At 40.7% G+C, this 13,078-nt stretch overlaps 1 protein-coding gene across 5 annotated transcripts in view; it reads left to right on the forward strand.

Annotated features, from left to right (window-relative positions):
* Positions 1-573: 573 nt before the first annotated feature.
* The window catches only part of HS3ST1 (heparan sulfate-glucosamine 3-sulfotransferase 1), a 116,926-nt gene continuing 104,421 nt past the window's right edge, over positions 574-13,078 (forward strand). The window contains exons 1-2 of one of the 5 annotated variants that reach the window (XR_011559174.1): positions 1,617-2,263; positions 8,045-9,956. The gene's annotated coding sequence lies outside the window, so the exon portion shown is untranslated. Of the gene's footprint in view, positions 1,029-1,616; positions 2,264-6,398; positions 7,569-8,044; positions 9,957-13,078 lie in introns of those variants that run through there. The other 4 variants (XR_011559175.1, XM_070752427.1, XM_070752426.1 and 1 more) reach the window with 4 other exon arrangements.

Here is a 13,078-nt window from a genome sequence, read left to right on the forward strand (position 1 = left end):
GATTTACCTATCAGAGTGATTTTGAAGACAGAGAGATGGCCCTTTTAATGCCACACCAAGGCCACGCCTGAAAGCTAAGAACTAGAAGACTAAAAAAAAAAAAGTTGTATTCAGTTTACTCAAGGGATCAGGGCTGGATTGAAAGGTAAGAGCACCTTCTCTCACAGATAAACAATATATGGATGAGATGCAACAAATGGCATTCTTAGGACAAATGGTAGAAATACCAGGTGGCTGTCAGAGAAAAGTCCTAATTCCACCTATCTGGAAGAAACAAATCTGCCACCTGAACTTGGCAGCATCACAACTGTTCATTTCCTACTTGATTGCCTATCTACAAGGAAAGCCAAGGACTGTCCAGTAAACCTCTCCTTCCACCTGGTATTTTTTTCCTTCACCACTTAACAGGGTAGCTGGATGCCAGCCTCTGAAAGCATCTGATCTCGCTTGAACTCAAAGGGGGGAAAAGTTAAGCTGAATCAGACCCAATCTGTAGGCTGAAGGAAACAAATTCCTAGAATATATCCTTGCCAAGAGGGGGGGGGGAACCAAAAACCAATCGCTATGCTTGTGTGTCATGAAGCCACTGACAGCTTAACAGGACTGAAAGGCGGCTTAACTTTTATCCACCTACCGGCTTGTTCTCGGAACGAGAGGAAATGGGATCTCAATTTATTTTATTTTTTTTAAATCTCCTTTTGGAAACTCTGATCTACCGATTGTGTAAGTCAAACGCTGCTTCGGTCGGAATGGCAATGACCCGGGATTGATCGCGATTGTCGAATATCGGCTCGGCGCTGGAACTCCTTGACCAGAGGAGCATTTATTTGCGAACGAAACTGCAAAAAAAAAGAGAGAGAAGATCGCCGAAAGACCCTCTTGCAAAGGATGCTCTTTAGGCAGCCGGCAACCACCTCGAAACGTTTCTTGGGATTTGGGGGGGAGGGGTTGCCTGCCGTCACCCAGGAGCAAAACCCACGACCACAAGGAAGACGGGAGTGAGCGAGACTGACTTCTGACGCCACGACGTGAGTTTGCTTTCGTGCAAAAAGGCTTTCTGCGCGCACGTTAACTACTATTTCTCTCTCTTTCTTCCCCCCCCCACACGCCCCCCATTTCTCCACCCTTTTTCTCCCACCGCGACGCTTTCCCAGCTCCTACAACCGCTACTACTCCTTCGCAAACTCTTCACTCTCCCCCACCCCCCAAAGGACGCCCTTTGCAGAAACAGCTCGGGGACTGGAACCGCCCCTTTTCCCCTCACATACACCCCGCGTCCCCATTTGGGGGTGAATTGTGGAGACCTTCCCACAGTCCCCCCGTGGGAAAAAAACGGCGGCCTCGCGTGCCAGAAGGTGAGGCGGAGGCGCCATTACCCCCCTTTTTCCTCCTCCTCTCCCCCCTCCCCGCCCCTTCTCTCCTCGGGCTCCTTCCTCTCCTCCTCAGGCGTTGCCCGGGGACGCTTTCTCCTAAACTGAGGGAGGAGGAGGGAGGAGGGAGGGGCAGGGACGGGCGCCTCTACCTGCCCGCCTTTCAGCTCGAGCGCGGGCGGTCGAGGAAGTCACCTGCTTTCCCCAAGCTCCTCCCACCGCTCCTTTGGCAGCCCAGCCCAATCGTGGAGGGCGGGGGGGGGTAAGGAGGTGGGACGGGGGGGAGCGGGCAAAGGAGTGAAGAGCGGCGAGTCGCCCTCTGTGGCATGTAGACGGACGGTTGTTTTTTTTGGTTTTTTTCCCCCTTCAGTGGCTCGCGCCGGCTTTTCCCCCCGCTCCGGCTCCCTCCCGCCGCGCTCCTTGACGAGTGGGGAGGGAGTGGGGGAGAAAGAAAAAAAGGAGCGCGAGAAGTCATGCATCCATTAATGAACTCCGCGCGCGGGAGTTGTGAGGGGGGGGAGGTCGGCCCGGCTGGCGTTCCTCCAAGCACCTCTCAGCGTCCCCCCCCCCACACCTCCGTTTCTCTTCTTCTCCGCCGGTTCTGGTCCCTGGGACTGACTGACTGAATCATGAGGTGGCTGCTGCTGCTGGTGGTGGTGGTGGTGGTGTGAGGCGTTTATCTGGGGCAGAGACGGTACCGCAGCCGCCTTCTTCGCACGGTGGGGGTGGAAAGCAGGCGGAAGAGAGCGAGAGCGACCTGCTTTTTTCTCCCCTCCCCGGCTCGCCCGCCCGCTTCAAGCTCCGGGAACCTGACGCCGATCCCACAATTGCCCGCCGTCCCCGTTGGGTGTCCTGCAGCAGAAAACCCGCGGCTTTCCATGGCTCCTGAGGAGGTAACCCGATTTTAAAAAACAAAACCCGCGAAGTGATTTTTTGTTTTGGCTAAGCAGAGCCACTTTCTCTCTTCCGGGAGAAAGCAAAAATAAAATAAATAAATAGAAGAAGAAGAAGCTTGGGGGGGGGGGCGGTATTTAAAATGAGGGGGGGGGGTTGCGTTTTAAAGGAGACTCGTCCTGGGGTGGGGGGTGGGTGTTGAGATTCGGGCTGAATGCTTTGCCAGATCTTTGAACGCGGTTAAGTCTTGGGGAAGTGAAGTCCACGTGTAAATCTGGGTGCGTGTCTGAATGTTGTGTCACTGAAGTTCCTCGCCGGCTCAGAAGCTTCCCTGCCAAAAGACCTGCAAGGCTGAGTTGGAACTCCTCTCAGCGGATGCTTCAGGAAAACATTTGTGACTTTAAAAAAAGAAAAATTAAAATAAATTAAAATAAGAGGCCGTTGGCAAACCGGAGAGAGGGGGACCTACGAAATATTAAAAGCGGCCAGTGCATTGATTTCGTTTTTCTTAACCCCTCACCCCCCCCAACCAAACAACGCTTTCGAATTAATTTGCCTACTTAACGTTACCTTTCAAGGCAGACGGCAGTGCCGAATTCACTTTTCTTCCCCTTCCCCTTTTTGCCTTAGAGAAAAAAGACTTGGGGGAATCTTTCCTAAAATAACAAGCAGAGCCCATAGCTTGATTCCAAAAATCCTGCACTTGTTTCTGTCACTTTGATGGTTTTCATAGCCTCCTGAGTATTTATTGTATCTTAAAGTATTATTCTATTTTTATATACATATTTCAACTGTTCATATCTGAGGGGGTGAGGTCACTTAAATTCCCATTAGCTGGAAGACCACTAATTAAATTTACAGGGACTGGCACTTGTTTATTGCATTATTGCCTTTTGAAATACTGTACAGTAATTCACTTCTCGTTTTTTACAACCCAACTGCCCCTGGGTCAGACTTGACTAGTAGTCACCTGTCCTGATCTGGACGATTGGTTGGTAACATTAATTATTTGTATCTCTGAGAGAAAGAAACTCTGCATGTGTTTAGATGTGCTCTCGGCTTGTTGCTTCAAATTGTTCCAGGGATGAGTCTGCCATTATACAGATTCTGTAACTGAGCAAGCTTCGTATGAATCCCCTAATGCTCATTACACTAGCCAATATTATATAAATGCTTAGACCGACATTTGTTTAATCTTAAAATAAAGATTGGTCATCACTATTTAGTTCATATATGCTTTTAACCTTAACCTGTTTAGAAAGTATAATGACTAACAACTTTGGGATAAGTTTAGAAATACTTAATAGAGCTATATGGTTTGACCTAATATTTCAATCCTACAAATACAGTACTAGGTCACATTCCTTTGTTTGTTTGTTTGTTTGTTTGTTTGGTTGGTTGGTTGGTTGGTTGGTTGGTTGGTTGGTTGGTTGGTTGGTTGGTTGGTTGGTTGGTTGGTTGGTTGGTTGGTTGGTTAGTTGGTTGGTTGGTTGGTTGGTTGGTTGGTTCATTGGTTCGTTAGTTAGTCAAGTAAGTATTGGTAGTGTACAAAGATAACAATGTTTATATATATGATACTAGTAAGAGAAACATAAGGACGGTGCATTTATGTACCATATTTAAAATCATTTTTGACAGTTTGGTTTGTAGTGGGACTTAAAATTACTGTAATTGATTTCATCTTCTTTGTGTGGACACTCAAAATAGCTGAACTTATAACTTATAAAAAACTGGTTTTGTAATAAATATTGAAAAGGGGAGAAATGAATGGAATTGAAAACCAGCCAAGATACATTTTAAAAAAATAATCTGTTTAACTGAGCAATCTGCATAGTACTATGGGTGAAGCATAGATAGGATCTGATAGCTTTTTAAAAAATCAGTCAGTGAGAGTACTTGATTCCCAAACAGGAGCTACACTAACAGTCCCTCTTCCTCTAAATGAACCTGTTGCAATGAACAATGCTTGGGTGGAACTCACCAATCAGAACTATCAATCTGCAGCTAATTCTTGGAATTTAGAATCCAGGAAAATAGATCCCACAAAATCTGAAATGCCTCAAAGTAATCTCTAATGCCTTTAAATTTGTTGTTTCAAGTTTTCTAAAATGAATATTGTTCAAGTTAATTGTCTAATGTGCAGTGACTACTATTCATTTGGTGACTAAAAGTTCTCTCCTTGTGTTATGAAATCAACTATCAATGAGAAGCAAAGGTAACAGTTCTTTGTGGGACAGAAAAAACACACTATCACGTTAAGTTAAAAAAAATCTGATACATTAATTTATGTTGCAGTCATTAATCATTCTTGAAAGAAAACCATAAATAATTAATCTGTTAAAAAATTACCAGACTGTGCTTATGTAATTGTTCCTAATTTCAGGAAACTGTTCACATTTGGAAGACTAGTGCTATAACCAGTTGCACTTGCTTTTTTAATTCTGTGAACCGTATCATTAGTAAACATAGAATGGATTTAAATGGATTCGGTGTTTAGTGTGCTGTGACAAACTCTCCATTTAATTTGTGGCTGCCTAGCAGCAGCATCTAACCAACCTTAACTGATCTTAAGCAGCTAAATAGGGCCAGATCTGATTAGAACTTTCATGAGAGATTAATAGTTGCATCTGAAGGCTGTAGGCTAAACTGGAAAGTTGAAGAAAACATTTCAGAATAAGGCAATGGCAAACCATTTAAATCTTGTTGACAAGGAAACTAAACAGACCTGTTCATAAAGTTGCTGAGTCAAGCGTGACTCAAACAGACCTTCTTTTAGATAACTTTAGCTACAAAGGCATGAGTAGTTTGCTGGTGGTTCCCATGTTGCCATTGATAATAAAGCAAAATACTGTATACTGCTCAAAAAAATAAAGGGAACACTCAAATAACACATCCTAGATCTGAATGAATGAAATATTCTCATTGAATATTTCATTTGCACAACTATTCCATTTGCACAACAGCATGTGAAATTGATTGTCGATCATTGTTGCTTCCTAAGTGGACAGTTTGATTTCACAGAAGTTAATTTACTTGGAGTTATATTCTGTTGTTTAAGTGTTCCCTTTATTTTTTTTGAGCAGTGTACAGTGGTACCTCTACTTAAGAACTTAATTCGTTCGGTAACCAGGTTCTTAAGTAGAAACATTCTTAAGTAGAAGCAATTTTTTCCATAGGAATCCATGTTAAAAGCAAATAATGCGTGCAAACCCATTAGGAAGGAAATAAAAGCTCAGAATTTGGGTGGGAAGAGGAGGAGGAGAGTCGCTGCCAAAGGAAGAAGGTGAGGTGAGGGGAATCAAAAAAATCCAAAACTTTAAGGCTTAAAAAAGGGAGGGACTCTGAGGCGGCAAGGAGGAGCACGCGCCTTCAATACACCCGGCACGAGGCTACCTCCCATACACTGCCTCCCATACACTGGCTGCTGCTGTTGCTACCTGCTGCCTCTTCCTTCCCATGCTGAAGGACTCCCCTCTCCTCTCACTCACTCACTTTGTAGCTGGTGCCTTTCCTTCACTGTGGTGACTCCTCGGCTGCCCAGAGAGAAGGGAGCGTTTCTTTTCTCTGGGTGTTGGCAGAGGTTTATTCCCTGTCCAAGTGCCCAGAGAAAGGAAAATGCTTTGTTCACTCTGGACTGCCAAAGCCTCCTTGAGCATCACCGAAAGGCTTCTCTGGCAGCCCAGATGGCTGGGATTAAAGGGGAAATGGCAGGAAACTGGCCTGGCCTTCGTGCTGCTCTCAAATTTACTGGGAAATTTTTCCCGGCTCAGGTTCTTAAATAGAAAATGGTTCTTAAGTAGAGGCAAAAAAATCTTGAACTCCTGGTTCTTATCTAGAAAAGTTCTTAAGTAGAGGTACCACTGTATATGCTTAACCTACCATCTTCCATGAAAAAATTCCAGAGCTTCTAAAGTACTTTGCTTATAGCTGTTGTGTTGTTGATTGAATTGAGTTTGGACAGCCACTTGTCAGAAATGGTATAGGTCAGTGATGGTGAACATTTTTGGCATCAAATGTCCAAATTGGAACACACATGCATATGCATGCAGATGTGTGTGCCCAAGTGCTGGAGACCCAAAGACCAGCTGGACAGCAACATCTGTCTGTTTTGACCATTTTCTGGGCCATTTTCAGGCTGTTTTCCTGTGCTCCAGTGTCCACGAAGACCGGTATGCACACAGAGGAAATCAGAAGATCAGCTGACAATGGCACACATGCCCACAGAGAGGGCTCTGCATGCCGCCTCTGGAACACATGCCATAGGTTTGCCATTACAGGTATAGGTCCTTCTGCTTGAGCAGGGGGTTAGACTACATGACCTCCAAGGTCTCTTCAATTCTGTGATTCTGTTCTGAATCTGTTCACCAAAGCTTATTTCAAAGAGGCAAATGGCAACTCTGTTCTTCTCCCCAACCCACTGCCACCACTATTTTTTTTGTTTCAATTCTTATATGTTAATTTCTGGTTGTGACTCTCTTGCTCTCCAGAAGCGTTGTTGAATTCCTGATTGCCTTTTAATGTAATGCAAACAGTATGACACTTACTGTTTTCTTCCAGGACTCTATGTCAGAATAGGAATTGTGCAAATAAGGATCTGCTAAACTAATATTAAGTCTAGCAGTAAGAAAACTTTTAATTTGGTTCTGTATACTTTTACTGATTTCCCAGTTTGTAGGTTACTTTACAATTAATCAATCTATTAAAAGCATACAAAATTCTCCCTATTCCAGGCTTTGAACAATCATGGCATTAGAATATTGGTTCACTCCAGGTTTCTATGTATTTTGCTATGATTCACGCCCATAAAAATGTATCATAGAAAATGAGGATTATTAACTTCATATTTATGTGTTTAATTCTACTACTGGAAGTTTTGAAGATGGACTTTCTCTACTACTACTGGAAGTTTTGAAGATGGACTTTCTCTGGAATTGTAGCCTGTAACTGTATTAATGTCTTCTTTACTAACATACTAGGGTGATATTAGTATTACTATAATTTTGTTATTTGCTTTTTAGATCTTAAAAAATGTGCATTAGTATAAACCAGATAACACAGTTTGATTTAAAACTGAGCAACCTAGTTTTAGACTTCTGCTAAATCCTCTAAATGTGGAACCTGTGTCCAGTGTTCCCTCAGTATATAAATAATGACTTAACACAATTGATCTAAAGGTTTTCGTCCAACATCTAAATGTGCCAATCGACATATTTCCAGGAAAACATTTTTGGTGTAAAGTTTGGTGTGTACTATTAATAAATGCTCAACTTCGTCTCACAATAATTCAGAGCACATGAGATATAATAGGCATGAGATTTATGGTTTGTCAGTTTTAATGATGTGTCTTGTTTGGCATTATTGCATTTCACACTTTTAATGAGTCAGAAATTTATTACAAAGGCACATCCTTTATGTTCATAAAGAATGAGGCAGATCCCTCATCAAGGGCACAGTTTTTATTTTGCCTGCTCAACTTTGTGGATTTTTATGACTGGATTTTTTTTTAAAAAAAGCCACATCATATTCTAATAAATGTGACATGAATGACCCCGTTAGATTCCTATTTATGTTAAAAAAATCTATGTAATATATTTGAGAATGCTTGGAACAAGTTGAATTGCACTTAGAATGTATTGCACTGTATCTTTCTTCCTATGCTTTTTAACAACTTCCCTTTCTTTGCTGATCTCCCTGCCCTAGCATCTGGAATGCAATATGTTCAGTTAAGTTTGTTTTCTTTTCTTTTAAAGATCAGAAGTTATTCATTTCTTGCCTTTTAGGAAAGCATAGAGCGACAGAACTTCAGACCTTTCAAATAACAGAAATTTGCCAAAAGTTGGAATGTTCTTTGATTATTTTGTTACTCATTATCAATACAAAAAACAATATATAAAGAGCTATGTTAAAACTTCAAAATGAAGGAAATTTGGACTGAATTTGGAATATGTTGATATGTACATCAAATGCCCCAAATTGAACTGAGAAATTGATGAAAGCTTCAAAAGATTGGATTCATACAAAAACTGTTTGCAAAAACTACAATATTCTCTTCAAATTTTCATAGAGAAATTGAGCCAGTTGATTGACAGGTTGACCTTCCCATCACTGCAACGTTTCTCTCCAAACCATAGAGACATGATGAAGTCCTTCTTTCAAATGGCTATAGAAAACTGCTAGAAGATTTTCATCAAATCATAATAATTGCTAAATGAATACTGTATTATGTTGTTAAGAACCATGCTCAAATCAAAAGGCTTTCTTAAACCACTGGTTTCCCAACAAATATAATTTAATTGTCTTAAAAAGTATCCCAAGATCTCTGCTCCTTTTGATTTGTAATTTACAGATTTCTTACCCAAATTAACCAATTTGTGCAATTTACATTGAAATATTCGGTTAAACAGTGTTTGTGGAAGACAAAATGGTTTAATGAAATATTTTGTCCTTTCAAATATTAGTTTTATCTCAGAATTTGTATGAAATATGGTAGGACTTATCTCCACGTGTGGGACAGCTATTTGTGGCCATTTCATCTAATTATTTCCCAAACTACGCAACAGTGCAGACATTTTTTCTAAAATAAAAAGCAGAACTCATAGAAGCTTGATTCAAAAAATCCTGCATTTGTTTCTGTCAATTGGATGGTTGTCATAGCCTCAGAAATACTTATTGCATCTTAAAATATTATGCTACTTTTTGACATTTCAACTGTTCATAATTTTCTCATTTTCATTAAGGGGAGGCTTGAATTTTGATTTAAGTAGGTAATAACTATCCAACTTGAAACGGGGCATTTATTATTCCAATTTATATCCTCTTTTTCTGCCCACAGACCACTCAAGTTGGCAACTGTGCAAACTATCTAATTGGGTCCCAAACTAAATTTCTGTGGTCTGTGCATATTCCTGTTAGAATTATCATTTTGGTAGCTTATATTATTTTATTTGGTTAAGCTAATTAGTTGACTTTCTACATTACTGTGTCATAAATGAAGCTGTCTAATTTAGGTGTTTGTGGTTTTTTATTCCTCTCTTCTTCTGTTCTGCTTTCTTACTCTGCTAGTCAGGGGTTTCTTGATACATATATTCCTTTTATTTTATTGCTCAATCTGTACCAATACTTTGCTGTAACTCAATGTGCCCAGTGCTTAATGAGGTGAGTCAAGACAGTCCCATCTGGTTTTTTAGCTCTTGTAACAGGATGAAGTGTTTGTCTCTGTAAATCTTAAAAGCACAGTGTTATATGATTCTTACTGACACATGGTTTAAAAGGAGCTGAGCCAGGCATAAGCGTCTTCAACTTGCACAATATATTAAAAATTAGATATTTTTCATTTGATGACAACTGCCCTGTATTAGTGATTCTGAATGAATGTATATACTTTCTTACCTTATTATTCAATTGAATATTATTCACCAGTGTTTAATACCATAAATTATACAATACTGTGTTTAGAGATTAAAATGTCAGAAATATATATTTTTTTCAGGTTCAACTGCAACTGTACATTTTTAAAGAATTGTGTGCACAGAATCTTATTAGGTAGCGTTATCAATCTTCAGAGTACAAATCTGACAGTTCATGTTTGCTAAGCTGAGCTATTTGCTCTTTAATGACCTTCTTCTTTCGGGTTTAACTAATGAAACAAAGTGAATACATTTCCTTCAAATATGTATTAAATCTGTGACCATGTTACTTGTACAAAGTGTTTATTTGTAGGCCTTGTACATGGAATAGGGAAAGCATGAAACTTGCAATGTAGTTGAATTAACAACATTATATATATACACATACACATACACATACACATACACATACACATACACATACACATACACATACACATACACATACACATACACATACACATACACATATATATATATATATATATATATATATATATATAGAGAGAGAGAGAGAGAGAGAGAGAGAGAGAGAGAGAGAGAGAGATATTGTTCTGAGTTCGGGTTTTGCCCCGTGTAAAGTTGCATCAGATTGGGAGGAGACATACGCATATATGGTATGGGAAGGAAAAGAGTATAAAAATACGGTAAGTGCTTTGGCCCGCAGAAGAAAATAATATCCAAAATGTATAATAATCTACTACAGCAGGATACAATAGAGGAAATAGTTAAAACCTCAATGATTGCCTGGGGTCAAAATTTTGGATATACAATCCATCTAAATGAATGGTAAAAAATTTGGACGATAAATTATAAATATACAATGGCAACCACGCAGAAAGGGAATCAGTATAAAATGTTCTACAGATGGCATTTACCACTGGCCAGGCTTGCTAAAATATACCAAAATATGTCCCCATTATGCTGGAAATATAAGGAAAAAGCATTACCATGTCTGGTGGACTTGTAAAATTACCCAAAGATATTGGCAAAAAAATTAAAAAATTCTAGACCAAATTAGGGCACTAAATATCCAATTAAAACTTGAGTTATTCCTATTAGGAATCCCTAGACAAAATATTAAAAAGGAAGATTTCTATATCATAATACATGTTTTAACTGCTGCAAGGACCTTATATGCACAGTACTGGAATCAAGAAGGAACTCCAAATACTTTAAATCTTTTAATTAAATTATGGAGTATGCCGAAATGTCCAAATTGACTATGGAACTACAAAATAAGAACAATACAGATTTCTATAGAGCCTGGGACAAGTGGTACCATTGGATAAGGCAAAAAAAAACAACCCTACATATTACAAAAAATATGGTAAGTGCTAATAATGCAACATGAAAGACATGGCTTCATAATTTTTAGGTCCATTCTCTGGACGGTATATTGATTCTAATTTGTTACAGCAGAAGAAATAAGTTTTCATAACTTTTTTCATTCTACCAACCTTTGAAGACATATTGACTAAAATGGGACTTCATTGTTGTGGCTTCCTGTATGATTCTGTATCTTTGGAGACTTGGATTGGTTACTTTCTGGGTATATTACTGATTTAAGACTGTTTGTAAACTCTTATCCACTTTTTGAAGTAGAGTTTGAAAATAGATTTTCAGTAATACAAACACATTTTACATAGCTATTTTTCCTATTTTTATGTTTTGTTAAGAATAATCCAATACTGAAACAATTTGTCTTATGCTGATTTTAGCAACTTTGCATACTATCCCGAGAATTGGGAAAGTAGGAAGAAAATCATTATAGGTAGTCCTCAACTTATGACCATAATGGTACTTGCGTATCCAGGGCCGCCGATAGGGCGGTACTACTGGGAGTGGCGTACCGGGCCCGGCCAAATTGGAAAATGGGGGGGGCGGTGCCCGCCAAAAACTCCCCAACCCAGATTGCGATGGGGAAAAGCGCGCCAAGGAAAGCAAAAGGACCAGAGACACCTCACCAAACTTCGCCTCTGCGGAGCTTCTCTGACCGCGGCCCGCACCTTCTTCCCACCCCCGCGAGGAAAGAAGGCAGGGAGGCCGGCAGACAGGCAGGGAGCCCCGATCGCAGCCACGGAAGAAAGCGCGGGGGTGACTTGGCCCTCCACTCCGGAAGCCAAGCTGCGCTGCTGGGGAAGCCGGGAGAGGACTGAGCCTGGCCGGCTTCTCCGCCGGCCTTGTGTGTCCCCCAAGGATTGCGAGGGCAAGAGAGCAGCGCCTTTCGGCCTCCGGAGGTGCTGGGCCGAGGATTCGGGGGGGGCCGTGAACACCGCTCGCCGCCCGGAGCCAATGGCTTCTTTTGGGCGGGCGCTAGCTTACTCGCTCACCTTCCTGCTGCTGGCACTGGGAGCAGGTAAGTGCGCGTGGCCGGCCGGGTGGGAAGGGTGAGGCGCGTGGGGGAGGCAAGGTCCCTCTTTTCATGCATCCGCTCAGTGAGCCTCTCCTTCCTTCCCTCCTTCCATTTCTTTCATTCCCCCTCTCTATTTTTATTTCTCATTCATTCTCTTCCTTTCTTTTCTCTTTCTTTCTTTCCTTCTTGCTTTCTTTCCTTCTTTCTTTCTTTTGTTTCTTTTTCTTTCTCTCACTCTTTCTCTCTTGCTCTTTCATTCTTTTTTTCTTTCTCTTGCTTTCTTTCTTTCTCTTGCTTTCTCTCCTTCCTTCCTTCCCTCCTTCCATTTCTTTCATTTCTCTTCTTGCTCTCTTGCTCTTTCATTCTTTTTTTCTTTCTCTTGCTTTCTTTCTTTCTTTCTCTTGCTTTCTCTCCTTCCTTCCTTCCTTCCATTTCTTTCATTCCCCCTCTCTATTTTTATTTCTCTTTCATTCTCTTTCTTTCTTTTTTCTTTCTTTCTTTCCTTCTTTCTTTCGTTTCTTTTTCTTTCTTTCTCTTTCTCTCTTGCTCTTTCATACTTTTTTTCTTTCTCTTTCTTTCTTTCTTTCTCTTGCTTTCTCTCCTTCCTTCCCTCCTTCCATTTCTTTCATTCCCCCTCTCTCTTTTTATTTCTCATTCATTCATTCTCTTTCTTTCTTTTTCTTTCTTTCCTTCTTTCTTTTGTTTCTTTTTCTTTCTTTCTTTCTTTCTCTCTTGCTCTTTCATTCTTTTTTCTTTCTCTTGCTTTCTTTCTTTCTCCTGCTTTCTCTCCTTCCTTCCCTCCTTCCATTTCTTTCATTCCCCCTCTCTCTTTTTATTTCTCTTTCATTCTCTTTCTTGCTTTCTTTCTTGCTGTTTTTCTTTCTCTCTTTTACCTTCCCTTCCTCTATTTCTTCTTTTCTTTCTCCTTCCTACCTTCTTCCCTCCCTCCCTTCCTTCAGTCCTTCCTCTCTTACTCTCCCCTTTCATAAGTTTCCTTGCTTCCTTCCTCTGTTCCTGTCCCTTCCCCCTTTCTTTCCTTCCCTCCCTCCCTC

This window comes from Erythrolamprus reginae, chromosome 5 (genome assembly GCF_031021105.1).
Source record: "Erythrolamprus reginae isolate rEryReg1 chromosome 5, rEryReg1.hap1, whole genome shotgun sequence".
Classification (NCBI taxonomy): domain Eukaryota; kingdom Metazoa; phylum Chordata; class Lepidosauria; order Squamata; family Dipsadidae; genus Erythrolamprus; species Erythrolamprus reginae.